The sequence below is a fragment of the Eurosta solidaginis genome, chromosome 1, assembly GCF_040869045.1.
Source record: "Eurosta solidaginis isolate ZX-2024a chromosome 1, ASM4086904v1, whole genome shotgun sequence".
Classification (NCBI taxonomy): Eukaryota; Metazoa; Arthropoda; class Insecta; order Diptera; family Tephritidae; genus Eurosta; species Eurosta solidaginis.
Window position 1 is genome coordinate 65,272,744 of NC_090319.1, and position 24,526 is coordinate 65,297,269.

The 24,526-nt window shown below is 35.0% G+C and overlaps 1 protein-coding gene and 1 pseudogene across 1 annotated transcript in view; one reads left to right on the top strand and one right to left on the bottom strand.

Annotated features, from left to right (window-relative positions):
* LOC137234031 (uncharacterized) overlaps nucleotides 1–24,526 on the top strand; it is a 199,263-nt gene that overhangs the window by 148,690 nt on the left and 26,047 nt on the right. The window lies entirely within an intron of this gene.
* Nucleotides 6,730–24,526, bottom strand: part of LOC137236817 (serine proteinase stubble-like) — a 136,378-nt pseudogene continuing 118,581 nt past the window's right edge.

The window sequence follows — 24,526 nt, forward strand, 5'->3', positions numbered from 1 at the left end:
TCATACAACCGATTGTTCAGATAAGAAACTTTGCGCAATTTCTGCCCCGTTTTAACAGTTAGAAGCTTCAAATTTCACAAAATGCTTTCGTATATAGCATATATTGTTGTCTGAAAAAATCATAGAGATCGGCGGTATATATATTATATACTTCATATAAAATGTCATTTTGACCCCTTTTTTACGGATAGAATCTTCAAAATTCATCAAATTTCATCAAATAGTTACGTTTACGTCATATATTTTTGAAATACGTGATTCGTAGCCATAGTTTTTACATGCAGACCACAAAAAACCTGAAACTTTGCATCCTCACACGAAGTACCTACCTGTTTTTATACTCAGTTGAGCAGAGCTCACAGAGTATATTAAGTTTGATTGGATAACGGTTGGTTGTACATATATAAAGGAATCGAGATAGATATAGACTTCCATATATCAAAACGGACCGTCCGTCCGTTAACACGATAACTTGAGTAAATTTTGAGGTATCTTGATGAAATTTGGTATGTAGGTTCCTGAGCACTCATCTCAGATCGCTATTTAAAATGAACGATATCGGACTATAACCACGCCCACTTTTTCGATATCGAAAATTTCGAAAAACCGAAAAAGTGCGATAATTCATTACCAAATACGCATTAAGCGACGAAGCTTGGTAGATGAGTTGAGCTTATGACGCAGGATAGAAAACTAGTAAAATTTTGGCCATTTGGGCGTGGCACCGCCCACTTTTAAATGAAGGTAATTTAAAACTTTTGCAAGATGTAATTTGGCAGTCGTTGAAGATATCATGATGAAATTTGTCAGGAACGTTACTACTATTACTATATGTACGCTTAATAAAAATTAGCAAAATCGGGGAAGGACCACGCCCACTTTTAAAAAAAATTTTTTTTTAAAGTAAAATTTTTACAAAAAATTTAATATCTTTACAGTATATAAGTAAATTATGTCAACATTCAACTCCAGTAATGATATGGTGCAACAAAATACAAAAATAAAAGAAAATTTCAAAATGGGCGTTGCTCCGCCCTTTTTCATTTAATTTGTCTAGGATACTTTTAACGCCATAAGTCGAACAAAAATTAACCAATCCTTTTGAAATTTGGTAGGGGAGTAGATTTTACGACGTTAACTGTTTTCTGTGAAAATGGGCGAAATCGGTTGATGCCACGCCCAGTTTTTATACACAGTCGTCCGTCCGTCCGTCCGTCTGTCCGTTAACACGATAACTTGAGTAAATTTTGAGGTATCTTCATGAAATTTGGTACATATGTTCCTAGGCACTCATCTCAGATCGCTATTTAAAATGAACGATATCGGACAATAACCACGCCCAATTTTTCGATATCGAAAATTTCGAAAAATCAAAAAAGTGCGATAATTCATTACCCAATACGCATTAAGCGATGAAACTTGGTAGATGAAAACTAGTAAAATTTTGGCCATTGGGCGTGGCACCGCCCACTTTTAAATGAAGGTAATTTAGAAGTTTTGCAAGCTGTAATTTGGCAGTCGTTAAAGATATTATGATGAAATTTGGCAGGAACATTACCCTTATTACTTTATGTCTGCTTAATACAAATTAGTAAAATCGGAGAACGACCACGCCCACTTTTTAAAAAATATTTTTTTAAATTCAAATTTTAAAAGAAGAGTTAATATCTTTACAGCATATAAGTAAATTATGCCAACATTCAACTCCAGTAATGATGTGCTGCAACAAATTACAAAAATAAAAGAAAATTTCAAAATGGGCGTTGCTCCGCCCTTTTTCATTTAATTTGTCTAGGATGCTTTTAATTCCATAAGTCGAACAAAAATTAACCAATCCTTATGAAATTTGGTAGAGGCTTGGCTCCTAGGACGATAACTGTTTTCTGTGAAAAAGGGCGAAATCGGTTGAAGCCACGCCCAGTTTTTATACACAGTCCACCGTCTGTCCTTCCGCTCGGCCGTTAACACAATAACTTGAGCAAAAATCGATATATCTTTACTAAACTTAGCACACGTACTTATCTGAACTCACTTTATCTCGATATAAAAAATGGCCGAAATCCGACCATAACCACGCCCACTTTATCGATATCGAAAATTACGAAAAATAAAAAAATTCCATAATTCTATACCAAATACGAAAAAAGGGATGAAACATTGTAACTGGATTGGTTTATTGACGCAAAATATAACTTTGGAAAAAACTTTGTAAAATGGGTGTGACACCTACCATATTAAGTAGAAGAAAATGAAAAATTTCTACAAGGCGAAATCAACAGCCCTTGGAATCTTGGCAGGAATACTGTTAGTGGTATTCCATATATAAATAAATTAGCAGTACCCGGCAGATGATTTTCCGGATCACCTGGTCCACATTTTGGTCGATATCCCGAGAACGCCTTCACATATACATCTAAGGGCCACTCGCTTTTAAAACCCTCATTAATACCTTTAATTTGATATCCATATCGTACAAACACATTATAGAGTCACCCCTGGCCCACCCTAATGGCGATATCTCGAAAAGGCGTCCACCTATAGACCTAATGCCCACTCCCTATTAAAATGCTCAGTAACACCTTTCGTTTGATACCCATATCGTACAAACATTCTAGAGTCACCCCTGGCCCACCCTAATAGCGATATCTCGAAAAGGCGTCCACCTATAGACCTAATGCCCACTCCCTCTTAAAATGCTCAGTAACGCCTTTCGTTTCATACCCATATCGTACAAACATTCTAGAGTCACCCCTGGCCCACCCTAATGGCGATATCTCGAAAAGGCGTCCACCTATAGACCTAATGCCCACTCCCTATTAAAATGCTCAGTAACACCTTTCGTTTGATACCCATATCGTACAAACATTCTAGAGTCACCCCTGGCCCACCCTAATGGCGGTATCTCGAAAAGGCGTCCACCTATAGACCTAATGTCCACTCCCTCTTAAAATGCTCAGTAACGCCTTTCGTTTCATACCCATATCGTACAAACATTCTAGAGTCACCCCTGGCCCACCCTAATGGCGATATCTCGAAAAGGCGTCCACCTATAGACCTAATGCCCACTCTCTCTTGAAATGCTCAGTAACACCTTTCGTTTGATACCCATATCGTACAAACATTCTAGAGTCAACCTTGGTCCACCTTTATGGCGATATCTCGAAAAGGCGTCCACCGATAGACCTAAGGCCCACTCCCTCTTAAAATGCTCAGTAACACCTTTCGTTTGATACCCATATCGTACAAACATTCTAGAGTCAACCTTGGTCCACCTTTATGGCGATATCTCGAAAAGGCGTCCACCTATTGAATTAAGGATTACTCCCTTTTAAAATACTCATTACCATCTTTCATTTGATACCCATATCATACAAACACATTCTAGAGTCACCCCTGGCCCACCCTAATGACGATATCTCGAAAAGGCGTCCACCTATAGACCTCATGCCCACTCCCTCTTAAAATGCTCAGTAACACCTTTCGTTTGATACCCATATCGTACACACATTCTAGAGTCACCCTTGGTCCACCTTTATGGCGATATCTCGAAAAGGCGTCCACCTATAGAACTAAGGATTACTCCCTTTTAAAATACTCATTACCATCTTTCATTTGATACCCATATCATACAAACACATTCTAGAGTCACCCCTGGCCCACCCTAATGGCGACATTTCGAAAAGGCGTCCACCTATAGACCTAATGCCCACTCCCTCTTAAAATGCTCAGTAACACTTTTCGTTTGATACCCATATCGTACAAACATTCTAGAGTCACCCCTGGCCCACCCTAATGGCGATTTCTCGAAAAGGCGTCCACCTATAGACCTAATGCCCACTCCCTCTTAAAATGCTCAGTAACACCTTTCGTTTGATACCCATATCGTACAAACACATTCTAGAGTCACCCCTGCCCACCCTAATGACGATATCTCGAAAAGGCGTCCACCTATAGACCTCATGCCCACTCCCTCTTAAAATGCTCAGTAACACCTTTCGTTTGATACCCATATCGTACACACATTCTAGAGTCACCCTTGGTCCACCTTTATGGCGATATCTCGAAAAGGCGTCCACCTATAGAACTAAGGATTACTCCCTTTTAAAATACTCATTACCATCTTTCATTTGATACCCATATCATACAAACACATTCTAGAGTCACCCCTGGCCCACCCTAATGGCGACATTTCGAAAAGGCGTCCACCTATAGACCTAATGCCCACTCCCTCTTAAAATGCTCAGTAACACTTTTCGTTTGATACCCATATCGTACAAACATTCTAGAGTCACCCCTGGCCCACCCTAATGGCGATTTCTCGAAAAGGCGTCCACCTATAGACCTAATGCCCACTCCCTCTTAAAATGCTCAGTAACACCTTTCGTTTGATACCCATATCGTACAAACACATTCTAGAGTCACCCCTGCCCACCCTAATGACGATATCTCGAAAAGGCGTCCACCTATAGACCTCATGCCCACTCCCTCTTAAAATGCTCAGTAACACCTTTCGTTTGATACCCATATCGTACAAACATTCTAGAGTCAACCTTGGTCCACCTTTATGGCGATATCTCGAAAAGGCGTCCACCTATTGAATTAAGGATTACTCCCTTTTAAAATACTCATTACCATCTTTCATTTGATACCCATATCATACAAACACATTCTAGAGTCACCCCTGGCCCACCCTAATGACGATATCTCGAAAAGGCGTCCACCTATAGACCTAAGGCCCACTCCCTCTTAAAATGCTCAGTAACACCTTTCGTTTGATACCCATATCGTACAAACATTCTAGAGTCAACCTTGGTCCACCTTTATGGCGATATCTCGAAAAGGCGTCCACCTATTGAATTAAGGATTACTCCCTTTTAAAATACTCATTACCATCTTTCATTTGATACCCATATCATACAAACACATTCTAGAGTCACCCCTGGCCCACCCTAATGACGATATCTCGAAAAGGCGTCCACCTATAGACCTCATGCCCACTCCCTCTTAAAATGCTCAGTAACACCTTTCGTTTGATACCCATATCGTACAAACATTCTAGAATCACCCCTGGCCCACCCTAATGGCGATATCTCGAAAAGGCGTCCACCTATAGACCTAATGCCCACTCCCTCTTAAAATGCTCAGTAACACCTTTCATTTGACTCCCATATCGTACAAACACATTCTAGAGACACCCCTGGTCCACCTTTATGGCGATATCTCGAAACGGCGTCGACCTATGGAACTAAAGCCCATTCCCTTTTAAAATACTCATTACCACCTTTCATTTGATACCCATATCGTACAAACAAATTCTAGAGTCAGCCCTGGTCCACCTTTATGGCGATATCCCTAAATGGCGTCCATCCATAGAACTATGGCCTACTCTCTCTTAAAATACTCTTTAATACCTTCCATTTGATACACATGTCATACAACCACATTCCAGGGTTACCCTAGGTCCATTTTCCTACATGGTGATTTCCCTTATTTTGTCTCCATAGCTCTCAACTGAGTATGTAATGTTCGGTTACACCCGAACTTAGCCTTCCTTACTTGTTTCTTTTTAAAACTTTTTTTCGTTCGCATAATTTTATAAGATTTGAAATAGAATTAAACATCTTTCCCTTCAAATTTGCGCCCGCTCTTAATCCCTTTCGAATTGTTTTTTTTTCTTCTTTTTCTTTTTCTTACGCTTAACTTACGTACATACAAGCATACATATACAGTATTTTTAAAGATAAAGAAAAATCAAACAAATTCTAAATCTTTCGTTATTATGATGCATAGCAAAATATACACACATCGCAGTGGAGAGTTGGGTGTTATTGTTTAGATGACAAAAAAAAATTAAATGTATGCTGTTCCAGTTGCTTACGTTGACGGTTTCGCTTTTTAATTTTTTTTTTTTTGTTTTTTTTTTTTTTTAACGAGAACGCATGATTCAATCACAAGAGGTTTGCTCGACAGACACATTTTTTGACAATTGCAGCCATTTTGCTCCCAATTCGAATTGACATCCGTTAACTGTGTTTCTTTGCGAATTTTCGAAAAATATTAGTAGCAGAAATAGGAAGCAATCAGTTACCAATAATCGATAAGTACTTAACTGCATAATTCCTTTGAACATTTATTTTAATTTTATAATGAATTTATTAACTATGCCAAGGAATCGTGCACTTTCGTAAACCTATGAATATACGAAACCTAAATCAATTCCAAATTCATCGCTCAACGTCAAAACCTCGACTATTAAATCGATTCAAGTAAAAATGTCATTAGTAAATAATGGAGATGCCATAACGAAATGTACTCATTGGGCATGTTAACTTATTCAGGTAAAAGCCTTGAACAGGAGTCTACTGCTAATACGCGCAAAACCGCCCTATATTAGAGTTAGATTGAAGAACGCTTCATCTCAGAATGATTTTCATTAACTCCCTCTTATGATAAAATGCATTGAACTTATGCTCATGTAGGGAGTTTTGGAAACAAATTTTGAGATAGTGCATTTTTGAATAAAATTCTAACGTACGGCATTAGGGTGGTTACAAGGTATATGGTGAATTTTAATTTGTGTTTTATCTTTCGGGGCACAATACGCCAATAGATCAGAAAATGATTATTGCAAAGTTACGTACGAGTCAAGTTCCTGGCATAAATGGTTTCACTTTTACTGATGAATCACAAAGAATGTTTTCTCAAAAATCGCTGTTTTTCCTAACTTTGACCTAAATGAGGCACGCGTTAACATTATCGTATAAGCCTGAAAATTTCTATGTATCATTTTCTAATCTATTGGCAAATTTTATGGGGGTGCCAGTGGAAAATCTAAAATGGATTTCTTGTGGCCACCCTAGTACGGCATTTTTCAAACAATTTCTGAAAGAATGACCAAATCAACATAACTTTATCAATTCACGAAATATTTAGTAGAAAATGAATTATTCCCCAAAAACTTTTGGCATTTACAAATTTATTATCACTACTAATATACTACCAAAGATAATTATCTACTACAATTTCACTGAAGGGGATTGAATTATTCCCCGTTTTCCTTACTTCGTAAAAGCAACCCGTCCGGATTTTTTAATTTGGGAGTGTCAAAGATATGTCATCATTGAAGAACAAACCTCTAGTAATTGAATCATGACGAGAACGAAAGTTTTGTTGTTGTGTCATGCAGGATATGTCGTTGTCGTTGACGTTTCACAACTTCAATTTTCCTTTACGTTTCATAATACAAAATTTGTTTCTACTTCTACACAATAACTTTTTATCTCTTTATAGCAATTTTTTTTGCTTTTCTCATTTTTCTTGCCTACTCCTCTATACTTTGACCGTCTTAACTGGCAAATAATTATCATCCTGCAGTTATTTGTTGAGTTTGTACGCAAAAATCTGATGTATTGACTGCACACTGCTGTTTTGCGTATGTTCTGTATTAACACTGTTCGAAAATTGGAATAATTGGAGATGTCGGCCAATCTTCCTCCTCCTCAGAGCTGATACTTTCGGTTCTGTAAAAGAAAAAGTAAGCAGTTTTAGATAATGTAAAGATAATTAAAATTTGAAATACAAAAATTTTTAAATATTTCAATGCGATATAAGAAAAATTATAGTTTCTGCTGATTTCGAAAAGATCTCATACACTATTTTTATTCATTACAGAATTCTTTTTTTTTTTCAAAGGAAAACAAATTTTGCACATTATATGGGAGAACCCAGCTATTGACTTGACGTTAGGAAAAACTCAGCGAGTGCACATAAACCAAATCTGTGGAGCAAAATCAGAGACTTTTAAGAAAAGGGAAAAAGAGAAAAAGGGAATTTATATAGCCAAGGAAGACGAAAATTACAAGAAAAAGGAGAGGTAAAAGAAGCTGGAGGAGAAAGAGGAAAAAAAGATATTTCTGACGATGACGATGGTAGTGATGATGCTCATTATGGTGGTGATAATTAAAAGGAAATGAAGAAAAAGTTCATTTATTGCAACAGTCACGGTTACGTACCGGGTGCGGTTACAATTAAAGTTGCGGTTTTGGTTAGTGCTCTGTTACATTAGTCAATAATATGACACTTAGCCAAAATTCAAACTCAACTCCTTTTTTTTTCGAGATTTGATTGCATGGAGGAGGACCTTCTTATATTTGAAAGTCCCAGTTCCAGGTTATTGTCCAATACATAAAATGATTAATTTCTGGATTAACTTTCCAAAGTATGTAAGTAATTTAGGCTCCACTAGTACACAATGGTAATACCAACTGGCCAGAACCATGTGTAGCAGCTTGCTATTTGTATTTAACTATGTGCTTTGTAAACTGGTTTTTTCATGGCACCACGCCAGGTTATATTCAAATTGTCTTAAGTTGTTAATTATCCATTTAATTATTGTAATTATTTTTCATATTCACTCTAGTCATGTGTACATGACAAAATTATTAATTATTAAAATTCAATATATGGCTTGTTGCCATGTTATTTCAGTATCCCGTTATGGGTAAAGTCCCGTTCGTATATAATTTTTATGGCGTCACGCTAGGTTCTCCATTAATTTATGTATGTATGTATAATATTAGGTTAGGTTTTTTCTTGGCACCACGCCATTTTTCCAATGTCACTGATTCGGGTACAAGTCCCGTTCGTATATAAAAACCTTTTGATTTGTATGGCATCACGCCAGGTTTTCCGTTAGTTTATATATGTATGTAAATTTTTTAGGTTAGTTTTTTAATTGGCACCACTCCATTTTTCCAATGTCACTGATTCCTATTAGGAGTGCATAAAACCGCCCTAACTCCAGGTCAGGGAGGCACTGCATCTCCTAACTTCGCCAAAACGCCCGAGGGACGCACCGAAGCCAACCTTGTGGACTCTTTAATTTTTCACTCAACGCAAAAAGCCCAAAAATTTACGTTGAGTAGAGGATGACCCGAACGACCGCTCGCGCGAAAAGACAAGACCGGAATGAAACTCAACTCCAAAGAATTTCGCGCTAAAACATTAGTTCGCCTTGAAATTTAAAGATTTTCCGAGCTGTACAATTCTTGGAACTCAACTTTAAAGTTTTTCGAACTTGAATGTTTTTGAGCTCAAACGTTAGAGTTTTTCAAGCTGCCACATATTTACGAACTCAAAATGCAAAGCTTTTCGAACTGCAACACTTTTCGCACTCCTATTTTAAATTTTTCGAACATAAAAATTGTATCTAACTCGAATTGCAAAGTTATTCGTGGTGGAATATTATTTATATTAATTTTTGTTCATCAAAAAAAAAAAAAAAAAACAGCGATTTGAACAAGTATTCGAATAGTTTGTCCAAAAAACACTGCATTGATAAATTTATTGCCGAGTGTTTGCGTATCGACTTAGAATGCTGAATTATCATTTTTAGCTCAGATTTCAAAGCTCTCTGCTCATCTTACTGCGGTGTGAACGGCAAAAAATCAACCTCAAATCAACTTGTGTAAAAATGTGATTACATAAAGGGTGTTAAGTTATGGTTATTCGTTGCTAGGATTGTGGGTACTATGTCGTATACGCTAGCGATTTTAGTTACGGTTACGGCGCTATTATCAGTGTTATTGTTGCGATTATGGTGACAGCTTCGCCGTCTCTTACGGTTACGGTTACGGTAGCAAATGTAGTAGCGCTTACAGTTACGTTTATGTCAATCATAGCGGTCACGGCGACGCTTATTGTACCATTAACTGTTATAGGGGAGCTGATAATTATGGTCGCAGTTAATGCCCCGATTACGTTCATGTTAATGGTTACAGTCACGGTAACTATTATAGCTACAAATGCAGTGACGAACATGATTACAATTACAAAAAAGTTTATAGTTACGACCACGATTACTATTCTGGTTACATCTACGATCACGGTTACAATTACGGGTAAAGTCAAGGTTACCAGTTTAATTAAAATACCGACAGCAAATTAGAGCACATTTTTTATAGAGTGGTGACGGAGTTGTTAAGGAACTCATTCTATATGGAAAAATTATTGAAAGCCCAGTGGCAGCAATAGTTTTGTCGTCATTCCGGAATAATAAATAAAAGTAAAAATTTGTCAGTCGTTATTTCGAAGAATTTTTTATTATTCCATTTTTTGTTCAATGGATTGCATTCGTTGCATTGCAATACTGAAATAAGTGCATTGAACAGTCTTTTGCACGTCTGTGTTACAAAAACGATCTGGTGATACGAAGGGATTGAAATAGAAGACTTGAGTAAGAGTGACGCTTTTTCGTGTGAGACTGCCGATTATTTCTACACCATTTCCAGATGGATTTTAGAAAGGGTTAATTGGAAATAAGAATAATCAATTGGATTTTCGAAAGCATTGGTTGGATTTTCGAAAGCATTGGTTGGATTTTAGAATTGTTCACTCGACTTTCGAAAGCATCAATTGGCTTTTAGAACTGTCAATCGGATTTTAGAGAACGTCATTTGGGTTTTAGAAAACATTCAAAAGTTCAAATTTACTCTTTCTGAAATCTAATTGACCTTTTCTAAAACGGCCATAACCGTCTAAACGGTTAAGCGCCAATTTAGTAAGTAATTTGAATACATATTAAGGAGTGCAGAACAGTTAAATGAACCCGTTTCGTTTTTTCAAAAACTCCATTTACGTTTTCTAAAATCCCACTAACAGTTCTTAAATCCAAATGACACTTTCAAAACTCCAACTGACAATTCTAAAATCCAATTGACGCTTTCCAGAATGCAATTGACAATTCTAAAATCTAACTGACGCTTTCGAAAATCCAACTGACTAATATAAAATCTAATTAAATTTTTCTAAAATACAGTTGACACTTTCTAAAATCCAACTTGAAGTGAAGTAAATTCTATTCAGTTATACACCAATAATATTGTAACATGAAAGCCCCTTTTTCGAAAGATCTAAAATTGGCCCTTTTCAATTAATCAATTTTGCTGCGACATATCCCTCCCTCAAATCGGATATTTCCTACGGTCTGTCATCACTGTTGAGAAAATCGATAGGTCTATCTATCCCTCAGTTTTCATATGGGGAGCGATTTTTTTATATGGATTTTAGTTACCTCTTGAGATGGACTTTTCTTATTGTGGCTGTGCTCGGAACGCCCTGACGCGCTTTGGTCTGGGCCTGCTTATCAAGCTGCCTAAGTGCTCATATTTTAAGCTCACTTTACATTATTGGCAAGCACGAAAAAACCTCGAACTCTTGTATAATAGCAAAGCAAAATTTTCCTTTTATATAAAACACATATTTTGTTTGAGTTTAAAAAACAATGAACGCAAATTGTCAGTTGTTTTTTGATTACTTAAGAATTTACTTAGCGATCAAGAAATAAGATTGCTTTGTGGCCATATTCAGGTTATAAATTTTTTTTAATAATAAAAACAATGATAAATGATAAGAAGAAAGTTAATTAGAAGTGAAAATAAGCAAGTTGTATACACATACATACAATTTGGTTTGCTCGTGCCTCGTTTCAATGCAATGAACTTGAAAGCGATAAAAAATTTTGTGTTTTTTATTATTTTGAAATTTCAGACAATCTTCAGCAGCTTATAACTATATATATATAAATATACATATGTGCGTTCAATGATGTTCTAAGAATGTTTTATTCTTAACGGAAAAACGTTAAAAATATTTAAGTGGCTATACGTTCTGAAATAAAAAAACAATAAAAAAATTAAAAACAAAATTTTCAACATTAAAAAAAATTTAAAAGCAAATCAAATTTTGGCATTCATTGATAAAAAAAAAAATATACAAAAAAACGAGTCATGGCTGGGTTAATATCGGCTGATGATTAAAATAACCCCCTATCTGGACTGTCGTTTCAAAAACGCCCCCCACCTCAGAAAACTTTCAAAATTCCATTGAAGTACGCGCTATCTAATGATTTGTTTCAAAAACGCAGTTAGTTGGGGCGTTTATGAAAAAAATTCTAAAGTATGCCGTTTTTGAAGCAAGTTCTGAAATAGTTTTTGTAAAATATTTTGAGATATGGCGTTTTCGCACTGACAGCCGAGATATGGTGGTGTTCCACTCTGGCGCCTGTATGATTGCAATTGTATAACAAAAAAAGTCCCAGTAAGTGAATATAAACCAAATTAGAAAATTAGGTGAATTAGGATACCAAGGAAGAGATTAGCGTAAAGTGGGAGAAGAAAAGGAAGTAAATGGATGTAGGGTTATTTACTTGTTATAAATATACTTGTTATATTTTAAAATTTATTATTATTAGATTGTTTATTTTTATTTATTCATAATGCTAAACATATATATATATATTTATATATATATATATATAATTTTTGATTTAAGCATCTATATGATTGATACGATTATCACTAGCTAATAGGATTTCAAGATTTTTTTGTTTCATCAAAACCGTTTTGTATGTGATCAAAACGATTATTGTATATTTTCAACTCCCGTAAAGTATTCAGACACCCAATTCTTGCGGCAGATCGGAAAGTTGATTGCATGACAAATTCAGCAAAGTAAGGCGTGTAAATAGAGACACAAATGCTGGTACTTTAGTTAGTTGATTCTTGGCAAACACCAAATCACTAGCACAGTCCTTGAGAAGTTGAAGCGATTCAGGTAATGTATCTTATCATGGATTGTTGATAGATATTGTATTGTAATAGTACAGATTTTAATTTTATAATTGTTTTATTTTTGTTCACTATTGTATTAAAAATTTAAAGATTCTTGTTCAAATAATTTAGTGATGTTGAAGCGAAAATTTTCCATATAAACTATTTTGTAAATAATAGTATTTATTTTAGTCAAAATTCTTTTAGATGTTTTTACACTATAAAAATGTTTACTTTATTTTAGAATATGTTTCTGTTAATCAAATTTCTATATAAAATAGTCTTTGAGTTTTAAACTAATCACTGCCTTAATGATCTGGCTTTTCTTTAATAACATTTCCGTATCATTGTGTAGGCACATGTATGTGATAATTATAGTCACATTAACATTTATAATTCACTAGTTCTGCATTTAACAACGTTGACTTAAATCCAAATTCGTTGTACAAGTATGCACGTTCAAATAATTTTAGGTCCGTTGGTAGGATCGCCAATATAGTTAAGATAATAACTATTTCTCTAAAATATTATTATTTTATTTGTTGAAAATCAATCTCGCAAAAATTATTTATTTTCACATTTTTAAAAATTCTAAAATATCTAACTTAAAAATTTTCATTTTGAAAGAACATTAAAAGTAAAGTAAAATTAAAATAATTTACAAAAATACAGTATATTTATTTTAAGTAGATAACCCTACATTTAGGTTAGGTTAGGTGAGGTGGTAGCTGCCCTGATAAGGATAGCTCACTTGGACAACACGAAGGTCCGTTGTGATACCACATACACCAAAAATAGCGGTGACTTAGATCTAGCTACTTAGAGAATCGTTGAGTAGCAACGATAAAGCTCCGAATGATACCGATCTTAACTTTGGATAAATCCTCGGGAGATCCAAGTGAGTCGCCGAAGTACTTTCGCTTAGTTCTGGCAAAAGCTGGGCAATCAAGCATAAAGCGATTTGGTGATTCCACTTCATTGTTCTCCATACAGCTGCAGCAGGATGGAGTTTCCAGTATATTGAGACGTACCGCATGGATACCCATCGGACAGTGCCCTGTCAAAACCCCAATGACCATTGATAGGTGAGCCTTAGTGAATCCAACTATTTCAGCAGACCTCCTGCCATTCACTTTCTGCCAGAAAGATCTTGCTACCCTGCAAGACGTGGTGTCCACGCAACGTTTGCTGAGCTGACTCGAGGCCCAGCTATGGAGAAGCAATCCACAGTTGGCCAGCGGAATTCCGAAATCCCTACAGCCATCTTCATTCGGTTCAGTTGTACCGATGCGGGCTAAGAGATACGCTTGACAGTTGCCCGGGATATCACTATGGCCCGGGACCCAGATAATCTTAATTGTAAAATAATTCGATGCAATCGCAAGCGAGGCCAGGCACTCCCAGATCACCCTCGATCGCACTCAAGGCCTTGATAGCCGCTTGGCTATCAGAGTAGATTGTAAATTCCCTAACCGTAATAGCACTGGATAGCATTCCATCCACCGCATCCTTAATCGCAACAACTTCCGCTTGGAATACACTGCAGTGATCAGCCAACTTAAACTTGCGGCTTACATTTAGCTCTTGACAGAAGACCCCCCGCAATACCTTTCCGTCCAACTTCGACCCATCCGTGAATAAGTTAACCGGTCCCATGCCCCACATAATTCCTCTTCCCACTCCTCCATCGCGGGAAAGACTAGGGTGAAGGTTGCATAGGAAGCAGTCATCGGTATACAATAGTCCGTCCTGTCCGAGATAAAGTCGAAATTAGTAAGAAGGCTAGAGTGTCCGAAGTAAGAAAGCCCATAACCCATATCACGAAGCCTGACCAACGACCGGGCCGCGGCTGCCTTTCCCGCAATATCTACTGAATGTATGTTCAGCATGACATTCAGTGCCAAGGTAGGTGTTGTTCTCAGAGCGCCACTGATACCAATAAGCGCCGTCCGTTGCACTGACACTAACATTTTGGAGGTGCTCGCCGTGTCTAGTGCTTTCCACCAGACCAGCACCCCATAACCCTACATTTACTCCCGCTCAATATATTTGGTAATAAACCAAATATTTATTTTATTTTTAAAAATTTATTATACCTTTCATGAAAATGAAATGGTATATTAATTTCGTCACGAAACCGAAAATTGTAAGTCCTTAAAGGAAAATAGATAGACCCACCATTAAGTATACCGAAATAATCAGGTTGAAGAGCTGAGTTGATTTAGCCATGTCCGTCTGTCCGTCTGTCCGTCTGTCTGTTTGTATGCAAACTAGTCCCTCAATTTTTGAGATATCTTGATAAAATTTGGTGAGCAGGTGTATTTGGGTGTCCGATTAGACATTTGTCGGAACCGACCGGATCGGACCACTATAGCATATATCCTCCATACAACCGATTTTTCAGAAAAAGAGGATTTTTGTAATATCTTACCCAATTTAACAGATTGAAGCTTCAAACTTCACCATATACTTTCGTATATTGCACATATTGTTGCCTGAAAAAATTTATGAGATCGGTCGTATATATAGTATATATCCCCCACAACCGATTGTTCAGATAAGGAACTTTTCGTAATTACTGCCCTATTTTAAGAGCTAGAGGCTTCAAATTTCAGCGAATGCTTACGTATATAGCATATATTATTGTCTGAAAAAATCATAAAGATCGGTGGTATATATAGTATATATATGGTGGTATATATAGTATATATATATATTATATATATATATATTTTCGCAAATTTTAGCCCCATTTTAACAGCTAGAAGCTTCAAATTTCACCGAATATTTACTTATATAGCATATATTGTTGTCTGAAAAAATCATAGAGATCGGTTGTATATATAGTATATATCTCATACAACCGATTGTTCAGATAAGAAACTTTTCACGTCTAGTGCTTTCCACCAGACCAGCACCCCATAACCCTACATTTACTCCCGCTCAATATATTTGGTAATAAACCAAATATTTATTTTATTTTTAAAAATTTATTATACCTTTCATGAAAATTAAATGGTATATTAATTTCGTCACGAAACCGAAAATTGTAAGTCCTTGAAGGAAAATAGATAGACCCACCATTAAGTATACCGAAATAATCAGGTTGAAGAGCTGAGTTGATTTAGCCATGTCCGTCTGTCCGTCTGTCCGTCTGTCCGTCTGTTGTTTGTATGCAAACTAGTCCCTCAATTTTTGAGATATCTTGATAAAATTTGGTGAGCAGGTGTATTTGGGTGTCCGATTAGACATTTGTCGGAACCGACCGGATCGGACCACTATAGCATATATCCTCCATACAACCGATTTTTCAGAAAAAGAGAATTTTTGTAATATCTTACCCAATTTAACAGATTGAAGCTTCAAACTTCACCATATACTTTCGTATATTGCACATATTGTTGCCTGAAAAAATTTATGAGATCGGTCGTATTTATAGTATATATCCCCCACAACCGATTGTTCAGATAAGGAACTTTTCGTAATTACTGCCCTATTTTAAGAGCTAGAGGCTTCAAATTTCAGCGAATGCTTACGTATATAGCATATATTATTGTCTGAAAAAATCATAAAGATCGGTGGTATATAGTATATATATGGTGGTATATATATTATATATATATAGTATATATATATATATTTTCGCAAATTTTAGCCCCATTTTAACAGCTAGAAGCTTCAAATTTCACCGAATATTTACTTATATAGCATATATTGTTGTCTGAAAAAATCATAGAGATCGGTTGTATATATAGTATATATCTCATACAACCGATTGTTCAGATAAGAAACTTTTCGCAATTTCTACCCCATTTTAACAGCTATAAGCTTCAAATTTCACCGATTGGTTACGTATATAGCATATATTGTTGTCTGAAAAAATCAGAGAGATCGGTTGTATATATAGTATATATCTCATACAACCGATTGTTCAGATAAGAAACTTTTCGCAATTTCTACCCCATTTTAACAGCTATAAGCTTCAAATTTCACCAACTGCTTACGTGTATAGCATATATTGATGTCTGAAAAAATCATTGAGATCGGTGGTATACATAGTATATATCTCATACAACCGATTGTTCAGATAAGAAACTTTGCGCAATTTCTGCCCCGTTTTAACAGTTAGAAGCTTCAAATTTCACAAAATGCTTTCGTATATAGCATGTATTGTTGTCTGAAAAAATCATAGAGATCGGTGGTATATATATTATATACTTCATATAAACTGTCATATTGACCCCTTTTTTACGGCTAGAAGCTTCAAGATTCATCAAATTTCATCAAATAGTTACGTTTACGTCATATATTTTTGAAATACGTGATTCGTAGCCATAGTTTTTACATGCAGACCACAAAAAACGTGAAGCTTTGCATCCTCACACAGATTACCTACCTATTTTTATACCTTTCATGAAAATGAAATGGTATATTAATTTCGTCACGAAACCGAAAATTGTAAGTCCTTAAAGGAAAATAGATAGACCCACCATTAAGTATACCGAAATAATCAGGTTGAAGAGCTGAGTTGATTTAGCCATGTCCGTCTGTCCGTCTGTCCGTCTGTCTGTTTGTATGCAAACTAGTCCCTCAATTTTTGAGATATCTTGATAAAATTTGGTGAGCAGGTGTATTTGGGTGTCCGATTAGACATTTGTCGGAACCGACCGGATCGGACCACTATAGCATATATCCTCCATACAACCGATTTTTCAGAAAAAGAGGATTTTTGTAATATCTTAGCCAATTTAACAGATTGAAGCTTCAAACTTCACCATATACTTTCGTATATTGCACATATTGTTGCCTGAAAAAATTTATGAGATCGGTCGTATATATAGTATATATCCCCCACAACCGATTGTTCAGATAAGGAACTTTTCGTAATTACTGCCCTATTTTAAGAGCTAGAGGCTTCAAATTTCAGCGAATGCTTACGTATATAGCATATATTATTGTCTGAAAAAATCATAAAGATCGGTGGTATATATAGTATATATATGGTGGTATATATAGTATATATATATAGTATATATATATATTTTTTCGCAAATTTTAGCCCCATTTTAACAGCTAGAAGCTTCAAATTTCACCGAATATTTACTTATATAGCATATATTGTTGTCTGAAAAAATCATAGAGATCGGTTGTATATATAGTATATATCTCATACAACCGATTGTTCAGATAAGAAACTTTTCGCAATTTCTACCCCATTTTAACAGCTATAAGCTTCAAATTTCACCGATTGGTTACGTATATAGCATATATTGTTGTCTGAAAAAATCAGAGAGATCGGTTGTATATATAGTATATATCTCATACAACCGATTGTTCAGATAAGAAACTTTGCGCAATTTCTGCCCCGTTTTAACAGTTAGAAGCTTCAAATTTCACAAAATGCTTTCGTATATAGCATATATTGTTGTCTGAAAAAATCATAGAGATCGGTGGTATATATATTATATACTTCATAGAAACTGTCATATTGACCCCTTTTTTACGGCTAGAAGCTTCAAGATTCATCAAATTTCATCAAATAGTTACGTTTACGTCATATATTTTTGAAATACGTGATTCGTAGCCATAGTTTTTACATGCAGACCACAAAAAACGTGAAGCTTTGCATCCTCACACAGATTACCTACCTATTTTTATACCTTTCATGAAAATGAAATGGTATATTAATTTCGTCACGAAACCGAAAATTGTAAGTCCTTAAAGGAAAATAGATAGACCCACCATTAAGTATACCGAAATAATCAGGTTGAAGAGCTGAGTTGATTTAGCCATGTCCGTCTGTCCGTCTGTCTGTTTGTATGCAAACTAGTCCCTCAATTTTTGAGATATCTTGATAAAATTTGGTGAGCAGGTGTATTTGGGTGTCCGATTAGACATTTGTCGGAACCGACCGGATCGGACCACTATAGCATATATCCTCCATACAACCGATTTTTCAGAAAAAGAGGATTTTTGTAATATCTTACCCAATTTAACAGATTGAAGCTTCAAACTTCACCATATACTTTCGCATATTGCACATATTGTTGCCTGAAAAAATTTATGAGATCGGTCGTATATATAGTATATATCCCCCACAACCGATTGTTCAGATAAGGAACTTTTCGTAATTACTGCCCTATTTTAAGAGCTAGAGGCTTCAAATTTCAGCGAATGCTTACGTATATAGCATATATTATTGTCTGAAAAAATCATAAAGATCGGTGGTATATATAGTATATATATGGTGGTATATATAGTATATATATATAGTATATATATATATATTTTCGCAAATTTTAGCCCCATTTTAACAGCTATAAGCTTCAAATTTCACCGAATATTTACTTATATAGCATATATTGTTGTCTGAAAAAATCATAGAGATCGGTTGTATATATAGTATATATCTCATACAACCGATTGTTCAGATAAGAAACTTTTCGCAATTTCTACCCCATTTTAACAGCTATAAGCTTCAAATTTCACCGATTGGTTACGTATATAGCATATATTGTTGTCTGAAAAAATCAGAGAGATCGGTTGTATATATAGTATATATCTCATACAACCGATTGTTCAGATAAGAAACTTTTCGCAATTTCTACCCCATTTTAACAGCTATAAGCTTCAAATTTCACCAACTGCTTACGTGTATAGCATATATTGATGTCTGAAAAAATCATTGAGATCGGTGGTATACATAGTATATATCTCATACAACCGATTGTTCAGATAAGAAACTTTGCGCAATTTCTGCCCCGTTTTAACAGTTAGAAGCTTCAAATTTCACAAAATGCTTTCGTATATAGCATATATTGTTGTCTGAAAAAATCATAGAGATCGGTGGTATATATATTATATACTTCATATAAACTGTCATATTGACCCCTTTTTTACGGCTAGAAGCTTCAAGATTCATCAAATTTCATCAAATAATTACGTTTACGTCATATATTTTTGAAATACGTGATTCGTAGCCATAGTTTTTACATGCAGACCACAAAAAACGTGAAGCTTTGCATCCTCACACAGATTACCTACCTATTTTTTATTTTATATTTATCTTAAAAATCGTTTAGATATGTTCAAATTTCACCAAATGCTTACGTGTATAGCATATATTGTTGTCTGAGAAAATCATAGATACCGGTGGTATATATAGTATATATCCCATACAACCGATTGTTCAGATAAGAAACTTTGCGCAATTTCTTCCCCATTTTAACAGTTATAAGCTTCAAATTTCGCCGATTGCTTACGTATATAGTATGTATTGTTGTGTCAAAAAATCATAGAGATCGGTGATATATATAATATATATATGATGGTATATATAGTATATATATATAGTATATAAATTTTTTTACGATTTCGGCCCCATTTTAACAGCTAGAAGCTTCAAATTTCACCAACTGCTTACGTGTATAGCATATATTGATGTCTGAAAAAATCATTGAGATCGGTGGTACACATACAACCGATTGTTCAGATAAGAAACTTTGCGCAATTTCTGCCCCGTTTTAACAGTTAGAAGCTTCAAATTTCACAAAATACTTATATTGTTGTCTGAAAAAATCATAGAGATCGGTCGAATATATATTATATACTTCATATAAACTGTCATTTTGACCCCTTTTTTACGGCTAGAATCTTCAAAATTCATCAAATTTCATCAAATAGTTACGTTTTAGTCATATATTTTTGAAATACGTGATTCGTAGTCATAGTTTTTACACGCAGACCACAAAAAACCTGAAACTTTGCATCCTCACACGAAGTACCTACCTGTTTTTTATTTTATATTTATCTTAAAAATCGTTAAAGTATGTAGATCTGTTCACTATATATTTCTTATCTTATACATCCGATTATTCGGAGATTACGAACAGGATAAGATTATTGTTCAGCCCCATTCATGAAAGGTATGAAGTCTTCGGCACAGCCGAAGACAGTCCCGTTCTTACTAGTTACCAACTATATTTATTCAGTGTTGCGCCATCTGGTGAAAATCACTGATAATGCTGGATTTTTGTTTATTGCCAATTACTTTGTTTGACATTGTTCTGACCTTGAGCTCGATTTGAACCTTGAATGAAGTATTTTATATTTATTTCAATACTTTTTCTTTTCTTTAGTATTAATAATTAAGATCTTGATGTAGATCTGAAAAGCTAGTTATTGCTTCTTTTCATGTGTCATAATGGCATTTCCTAACAAAAAAAAAACACATTTACAATGTTAGATAATTCATTTACTTATTGACCATGAAAATGTTATTAACCACAAAAGTTGTTTACAAATGATTATTTGATTATGAATATTTTGTTTTTATTTGCACGAGAAGCTTTTTACAGCTGAAATAGTGTGGGCACATAGGCTGGTAGTGACTGAATTTGAAGAAATTTTGTTTCTTTGTGATTGTCCGAATAGGTAATATTTAGACAAATATGTACATATGTTTTTCAATCAAAATATTGTTTAGTAACAAAATCGGATGTGTTCAAAAGTATATTTCATACATTTCGATTTTTTTTTTATAAATATAATTTGAACCGAAAAATCCAACTCAATATACTCAATTTTATTCATACAACAAAAACGTACATCTGCACCACCAAAAAGCACCATCTGTAAAGTAATCAGTTGGGGTCACCAAAAGTTCAAAAGTGTGGAAATCACTCGCCCAGGAAATCTCTGTCGATAATAAGCATGTAAATCAATTTTGTAGTAGCGCGTATTCCAGAGACCAAAGCTCACTGGAAAAGTATTTGAATTAAATACAAAACAAAAATATGAAAAGAAGTTCATTTGAAATTTGGAAATCCAGAAAGACATACATAAATAATCCAGAAATTTACGATTGCAATATTTATATTCAATATCTGATTATCCCACAAAGCAAATCATTCGAACTTACTGGGAGTACAACTTTTCTGAAGGAAACCCAACGTCCTTTCATCCTAAAAAATGTTACATTGATATATTTTGCAATCAATTTTTTTGTTGATTTTGAAACTTGATCCGAATTTGCAGGAAATAAAACTCGTCATAAAATCAATAAATTTTGAGTTGAGATAGGGTGTCTAAGAAAAATTGTTGAAGTCATTTGAAACAAATTCTAAGAAAGAGCGCTCCGCAATCAAATTCTGAAATAGGGCGTCCTTCACCCGAATTCATTTGAAACAAATTTAGAGAATGGGCGTTGTTTTATTAAGTTCTGAGTTAGATCTTTATTCAAATTCTAAGACAGGACGATTTAGAACTGACTGCACAGATAGGGTATTACTCGACTCATAAGTCGATATATATAAACGAACAATTTCTATAATCCCTTGTCGAATTGGGCTTGAAAATACACTGCTCTCGAAGTTGCGCCATCTTTCTTCAGAGTACGGAGAATGACGCTACAGGAAGCACAACTCAGAAAGTGGTTTGTCTCCACACGAATTGTTCTCTACTGGGACATTGTGTGGTAATGTGGTCCATACGTTTTCTGTGTATTGCATTTGCGATATTTCCAATTCTTCAAACTTGTCCAGTTGTGTTTAAAAATAAAAATAAATGATAAATATGACGTCTAATGCGGCAGTTACCCACCAACGTGTGCCGTAAGTACGGTCGTTTGTCGTACGAAGCACGTTTGACCGAATTCTCAAGCCCGTAGGAATTAATGTGTGCGTCTGTGTACATGTACATAACATATTTGTGTGTGTATTGTTTACAACAAAGCACTGTTGCCATTGGCCAGTTTGCATGCATGCTTATGGAAACATCAACTTTTTCCAATTTAATTTTTGGTATTGTAAAAGGCCGGAATAAATATTAAATAAGTATAAATAGATTACATATTTATAATCTGCACTTTTACATAATTATTTCGAATTATTTTCACAATTTTTCAAACTTTAATTAGGTGTTTTTGCATAAAAGTGCAAACGGTCAAAAATTAGCGCACAAAAGTTTACTAGGCAACTCTGTCTAGTGAGAGAGCGATCAGCTGACACGTTCTTACGGAAAAAAATCAAAATTGTTTTGATTTCTACGTTCCGGACTACGTACGTACGGGCGTTGAACGTCGGTGAGTTTTCGTTTACATTGTACACTCATAAGATAGGTCGTGTCAGCTGACACGTTTTTGGTACGTACGTTCGTGAGTAACTGCCGCATAAGACTTGCCATATCAAGAATCAAATTGTACACGTGCATTGAGAAAATTGCGTGATCAAGCAAGCAACATCTGGCGTAGACAGTCCATTTCATATTTACATACTTATGTACTATATGATTATATCCGAGCAAAAATCGGGAGTGTTTAATGTAAGCTTCTAAAGAGTGCGCTGTCAAGTGTCTAATAGCAAAAAGGGATATCCCAGTGTAAACTTCGAGGGTTTTTCGTGGAAAATTTAACTTCTGGACTTGGGATAGTTTGTTTTGAAGATGTAAAAGTGATGCAACGGTTTTGTCCTAGGACAACGCAAAAGTAATCACAACATATTTTTTATATGAATTATTTTTAATTATGAGAGGGTCAACCTCACGGAAACCTCTTTACATACATGTACGGAGTTCTAGTGATTTTCACAGGGTATATGTCCGAATACATACGTAAATGCAGCTCATTCAATATATCACATTGAGTGGAAGAAAATACAGCTAAACGTAAAATATAGTAAATAAAATTTAAACTGTGCAAATACTATTTAAAAGAAAACACTTTAAATATACATTGGAATGTAAATGAAGTCACTTACAGCAGCGAACAGAAAAAAAGCAGTGGAAATTTTTATAAAATTTCGTCAATTAAATTTACTTTTATAGTTATAGGTCTCTTAAAACTTGCACTGATTTTTAAAAATTGTTTTCCTAAGGGTGTTTGTTTGACTAAAATTATCAGGCCTACAAAACTACATATCCAAAACGTTCAGAGAATCCTAAATAAAAAGTTCAAAACTTTCTCGAATTTTCGATTTTTTTTTCCAAAAAGTTTTATGGATGGTTTGTATAGTTTTAGTTAGAAACTTTTTTCTGAATATAAACACTGGCACTGTCATTTTTCTGTTCACAGCTGTAGGTGCACAATTACGCATTGAATTGCTCGTTTTATAAGTCTGTGACATATTTCCTCCTCTAGTCTAAGTGTAAACATATTTATTTAAACAATAATAATTGCCCAGAGTTGACTAAGTGGACTTTGTACGATTTTTGTTTTGTAATAAAAAGTATATCGCTGCTAATATCGTGCTGTGACCGAAAAAGTACCCTAAAGGGCATTGTGAATAAGACAAGTGTGATATCTTCAGCATAGACGTCCAAATAACTGTATGGACTGTATGCGTAACCATATTTAACATCCTGTCCAAACGGTAAAAAGTAGCCATCCTGAACGCCTGCTCAGGCATTTGATGGATAAGATTGTTGTGTACACAATGCTAAAGAGTTTAGAGAGAATGTACATACTTCGACCGACAGTAGCTTAATTTGTACAGTTATCTCTTGTGTCTCAAGAGCAACCAAGAGTAGAATTCTTTAAATACTCCAACAACAGGAACAGCTACTGGTTTCTTTACATTTTATACCTTCCTCAGGGGAAACAAATTGTCAGACATTGGAGTAACTCCAACGCTGTATGGAAGACGAAGATCCATAATATTAAACCTTGAAATCTGTTGAAATTTTTTATTGAAGATTTTCAAATAATAAGAGGAAAAAAATCTTCATATTTTGTTGTTATTTATGAACGATCGACAGCAAAACTTGGATTTATATTAATGCTGAATACAAGGGAAACTAACAAGCGTATCCGCAAATGTGCGGTAAACGAAAAAGGGCAGTAAAAAGGACACATCATTTTTTTTTTTTTGTCTCCACAATGACGATACTTCGATCCTTACAATCAAACGGGGACTCATGGTTCT